We start from the raw sequence: 6,191 nt of genomic DNA on the forward strand, positions 1-6,191 counted from the left end.
AAATTTATGGCCATAGAGAAAAGCCTAAGAAAATCAGAGTCATAAATTCAGTGTTCTAACTGAGTCATCAAACCAACTGCGGAACTGCCTCACTTCGGGCATCTTGCATGATATATGACAAATAAATTATAAGCCACTATTGTTGAGTGTTTCTTTTACTTGCAGCCAAAAGCAATCCTAATTGCAGAGCAATTTTCAAATTCCATCATAGAAGAGAATCGTATAAAATGCTTTACATCGTCGGTCCTATTCTCTTTACCAATTTAAGATGATTCAGACCACCAACAAAAAGGTGATAGAAAGTAGATTTTTGTCTGGTATCATTTTAACACAATCTAAAAGGTATCTTTGTTATCATTATGTTTTTTAATGTGTACAGCTTTTTCCTTGCTTCCCTTGAACTCTTTGTTCCAGAGAAGAGAGACAGCAAGGATGCCCTGAAGTGATGTAATTGATGTCACTTCTTCACTGGTGATATCAACAAAGGCATATTCACTGTCCTTGTGGAGAATGAGCATTCAACATGCAGGGAGACAGACTGCATGTTGATAAGTCGTGGCTCTGCTTCAAGGGAATAATCATAATCAGAGCTGAATGGGTACTTAGAGCTCTTTGATGAAGGGGCAGCAATGGGATTATGAGGCCCAGAGAACTGGCAACCGATGCAGTGTCACACAGCTGGTGGCAGAGCAGGCCAAGAGCCCAGGCCAACTGATCCCAGCCCAGGACTCAACACGGCATGGTGTAAGAAAGAGAACGTGCAGGCTTTGGCGTCAAGACAGACCAGAGTGTGATTTCTGTTGGTCGCTTACCAGCTGCATGACTTTGAGCAAGTTATTTTTTTCTCTCTAAATTTCAGCTTCCTCCTTGTAAAATTAAGGAATTGTGATACTTATCCTGCAAAATTGTTGGGATTAAATGTGTTATTACATGTAGAAGAAATATTCCAAATAGATGTTAGATATTATCATGTAATATAAACTGTTCAGTTGTGTGTTAATTAAGAGGCAGCAGAGCTGAAGAGCACTTTCATGATAGAGAAGCACCATTAACAAAGTCATGGAACAACTCATTTGTTATTTCCAATGAGCAGCTGATGGCTTTTTTTGCAACAAGTATTTCACTGATACCTTGTTTACAGGTCACTGGGGACACATAAAGGAAACTAGGCTTGCATTTCATAGGTATGTTTCATAAGTTTAGTATTTGGTGTCTATGCCAATTTTTGGTTGCTTGTAAGTTTTTATTTTATAGGTAGCATCTACCGTACAAACAGCTTTCCTAGGCGCCTGTAGGATATATTAAGCTTCTTCCTCAAAGAGCTTTGTAATACTATTGGGAAAATATGACAAAAAAAGCCTGGAACAGGGTGGGCTGGGTGGGTGAATGGACGCATAGATGGATGGATGGACGGGTGGATGGATGGATGGACGGGTGGATAGATGGATGGATAGATGAGAAGTCCATTTGTCTGTCTAACTGGTTTATAAATATCCTTTCCAAAGGAACACAGTCTTAAGGTAATTTTCTCTCTACCTCTTTTTGGTTAGGTCTCTGGATTATGATGATGGGCTTTCTGTAGCTTTATAGTTCCTGAGTAAGTGGAGATCAGCAGAAGATTTTTACGAACTACCTAGGGTAATAACTAGTAATACCTGGTTAAAGACCAAATGTAAAGATACTAAAGACTATTTCCAAAGTAAACAAAAGCTGGCCTAAAGAAACATACAAGTAAAAACATTCTGAGAAATTATTTCTCCTAAATCAAGCAAAACCTGTCCTGTGCAGAAAGTGAATGATAAATTAATCATTTCTGCATGTCTGAAGTCCAGCTACAATTGCTAAATAAAGGAACCAATAATACCTGTACCCTCCACAGGCTGCAAAAGGGAAAAACAGAGAAATGACTTTTGTTGAATGCTTACCATGATCAAGCACTGTGCTACATACTTTTTATATGTGAAATCTTACTTAATTTTTAAAAAGATCCTGTAAGGTCAGCATTATCCACCCCATTTTGCAGATGAGGAAACAGACTCAGAGAACTTAAGTAACTAGTGAAGTCCACTCAGTGAATATGTGGCGGAACTGATTCAAGTCCAGCTACGCTAGCGAACACAAAGATTAAAATATGTACTTTCACTTCTAAAGGTGATATAAGAAGACAAAATTCATTAGCTACTTCCTCTTTCCCCTAAAAAATTTTAATATAAATGAAAATATACCTAAAGCCCTTGGGTGACCAGATGCCACTTAGCAAGTGTAAGAATGGCCATTTGTGGTAGCCTGCTTATTTTTAAGAGTTGTTGGGTGGCTGTGCAGGAGAGCCTACCTAGTGCCACCCTGTTGATGACAACTCCATTATGGATGAATGAGCAAATCTTCCTGGAGACCCTTGGCATGTGCAAGTGTGTTGGAAAAGCCAGGCTTTTGTTTCCTCATCTGGCACGAAGAAATCCTTTCTATCTTCCCCAGGAGGACATTGGGAAGATACAGATGGGTGGGAAGAAAAGAATTGTTTCAGTGGTAGTCATTGCAGGGGGTCAAGGCTGGGCTGGCATTGTCCTCAATAAGAGTCATTGTGACTGTGGTCCAGAATCTGGCAGGAATTTTTTTTTATTTGTTTGCTTTCAATGTTTGTTGCCAGACAGCTAGAATGCCAAGGGCAGTTCCGTGCCAAGCCACAGGAAGAATGAAAGCCCAGGACTTCCCCTGGGACACCAGCTTCCATTTCAACTTGGGGCCAGAGTGAAATCTTCCCTAAGATAGAAGTTTGGGAACTTCCTGTTGGTTTACATTTCAAACAGAGCTTGTACTTAGTCTTTACCCTGGCACTCAGAGCTGAGTGAGCAAGGCTGAGTTCAGGAGACTGAGGGACAGGGCACTTTGCTGAGAACGGAACCAGTGACCGCCTGGCTTCCAGTAAGTACTGCTTGGTGTGATTGGTTTGGGTTCTCAAGGCTGTAGTAATCTGGAAGCTTAATTGAGCAAAATTGCTATTATGGGCTTTCTTCTTCCTTGGACTGTACAGTAAGAGGAAAATAGAACCTCTTGGTATCACACTCATCAAATCCCAAGTGACATTACAATGAACAGGTTGGGCAATGATAGGAGGTAGATTCTCGTGAATGAGATTGAAGAGCTAAATCTGAAAGGCTTTTTTGTTTAGGGCAATGACAAGAAATGCAAGTGGAACTATGAAAAGATTTCATTCTTCTTTCTTAGATAGGAGGAAGAGCAAAGTGGTTCAGACACCAACTCACAAGTTAGAATTCTGGCTCTGCTTCTGTTTAATTATGTGATCAAAGGCGAATTGATTAATGTCTCTGGTAACAGTTTCCTCGTCTGTAAAAGGGGTATTGTATCATTGTAAAAATAGTGTAAGCTTTGTAGTATTGTTATGTTATATATATATGAAATCAAATGACATTTCATTTGCATGATATTATAATTTTGCTTATATAATCAAAATTTAGATTATAGATTTCATATATATGTATATAATAGATTTCATATACATGTATACATATACTGGATTTCATATGTTAAAAAACAAAATTCAATGTAAATTTTAAACATCTTATTGGGTTTATTCAAAGACTCATGAATTGGGCAGTATCTCATCTAGCAGATAGAAAGGAGCTCTGAGGAGCTGTACAAAAGGAAAGACTTTTATAGGCAAAAGGGAGCAGGACGAGGAAGTTATACCAGCAAAAAGCAGATTAGTTGTGGCAAGGTCACCTTCCTTTAGGGCTCAGCTAGGGTCTGTCAGGCAGATTACCTCACTAGTGCTGACCAGGTAATTCCTGATTGATTTAAGATTCCACTCTTGGGCTGAAACTGTAATAAGCAGGTATTAAGTCTTGGTTTGGTGACATGGGGTTTAGCATAAATGACTCCATTTTGGGCCTGTCAACTTGTTTGGAACACATATACATAACATGAAATCCATATAGATAATATGAAATACATGCTTACATATGTATATGAAATCCAGTACATGTATACATATATATGAAATCTATTGTACGAATTTTGCTCAGAAGTGCCTGGAGTGTATTAAGTACTCAACAAATGCTGGTAATTACTCAACAATCATAGAATCATAGAATATCTGAACTGGAAATGACCTAACATGTACCATTTATTGAGCATTTCTTAGATACTGAATGTTCCTTGGCAGATCATCTCAAGTGATGCTGACAGCAGTCCTATGATGGTGGTAACATTACCACTTCCATTTTACAGATGAAGAAATAGACGTGTAGAGAGGTGTTATAATGTACCCAAGATCACATCTCTCATAACTGATGGAGATGCAATTTAAATCCAGATTCCAGAGTTAACACCCTGCTGCCTCATTTGTCATCTCATTTTGTGGTGGGTTGGGAAAATAGGGAGGAGTGGTCCCTACATGTGACTTCGGAGTCTTGCACAGACTTTGGAAGGCCAGAACTGTCCTCCAAAGCTCTCTTTGCCATCCACAGTGTGCAGGGAGTGCGAGTGTTGTTGGGAGCGTCGTGAGCATCAGTGTAGCGCAGTGTGGGACTCTGCCAGGGAATCTAACGCAAGTCCTCTGGCTCTTCCTCTCTCAAATGCAGTTTTTCATTTGTAAAATGAGTGATCTCATAGGACAGTTCTAGACACCAAAGCAATAATGTATACAAACACATTTTATAAACTGTAAAGTCTTTACAAATTATTTTATCAAGAAGAAAAATAATTTTTGGCTTTTTAACAAAGAGCTTGCAGTAAACACACTGCTTTCAAAAGTCACCCTCAGTTAATCTGTCCAGCACAGTCCTCCGATCTGATCCAGGAATTCCATCACTCACTCCATCACTCACTAGGCTCAATGCCCCAGGGAGGGGCAGCCAACTCCCACAAGCATAGATGGAGGGAATGGTGATGAGCTGAAAATCACTGGTCCCCACTTCTGCTTCAGGCAGTGAAATCCCTGTAATTGGAAAGAACCTCATGGATTTTGTACAAAACCTCAGGGGTAAATTTTTTTTAAATGTGCATGATTTGGGGGAAGTAGGCAAAGTTTTAGGTAGGTGAGTTCCTCTTCCTTGTGCAGAATTGCTCTCTCAGGGAACGGAGGGCTTTGGCTTCAATAGCCTGGCGTCTATCCCAGGCATTACAGCTCATTGCACAGAGCTAAGTGTGCCCCTTACACCAGGCAAGGGCTAAGGGCAACAGTTCTTCAACATTTGCCTTCAGACACCCCAGAAAGGTCTTATTTGTTTGTAATCTGTTCGAATAATCACTACTGTTATTATACATCAACAGAGAAAACTTTTCTCCAGTCAGGGAAGGTATGAGTTCAGGGTCTAGGAAAGCCCCACTGATCTTCAAATAGCTCCCAGAAGCTTCTGACAAAACACCAAAAGAGTGTACTTTGAGAACTTGTGGTCTTAAACTTAAGACTTTCATCTTTGTTTAAAATATACATATATATATTTATATTATATATATATATATATATGATTAAAGAATTGCTATGAGTTATTTGTACCATAGGAGGAAAGAATGAGTTTATGGTGAAAAAAGGGAGAAGTCAGGAGGGAAGGAATGACCATGCGGATTAGATGACGAAGGGCCCTTTGCCTCCTCCCATCTCGTGAGCACTGCCCTGTTCATTACTTCCTCCTATTCTGAGAGTCTTAATTCAAGGTAAAAATTGGCCACCAGCACATTCCTATTTCAAAGATCTCATCTGCCCTGCGGCCCTTGCCCCTGTGGGATTTCCCCTCTCACAGGGATCCATGTGGGTCAAGGGATTGCAGGCAGAGTTGCCCAGGAAAAGACTCACCTCTCAGACTCAGTTTCACCATGTCAGCCTCAGCCCCAGAGTCGGGCAGCCTTGGGAACGGGCCACTCAGTGGCTGAGGCAGTGTAAGAACACGGGTATGCCCTGGTCCTTGCTCTTAGGACCTTCCTTCTGGAGAGAGCAAGTTCCTGGCATGGAAAAGGGCTTATCTTGGACTTCCTCTTGGCCAGAAATGCTTTCTCAGCTGCATTTGATCCATAGCACCCTGCACTCTGCCCTGGTCTTGTCTCTCCTCCTCAGTGTTGCTTCTTCCAGGGACTCTTGTCAGAGCCACTTACGGAGCAGGAGCAGAGAAAGTCCAGGGAAGATGGCTCCTTCAGTCATCCTGACAGCACCTCCACAGAACTGCCACTGGTGA

The sequence above is a fragment of the Ceratotherium simum genome, chromosome 6, assembly GCF_057802395.1.
Source record: "Ceratotherium simum simum isolate JZ-2026a chromosome 6, ASM5780239v1, whole genome shotgun sequence".
NCBI lineage: Eukaryota > Metazoa > Chordata > Mammalia > Perissodactyla > Rhinocerotidae > Ceratotherium > Ceratotherium simum.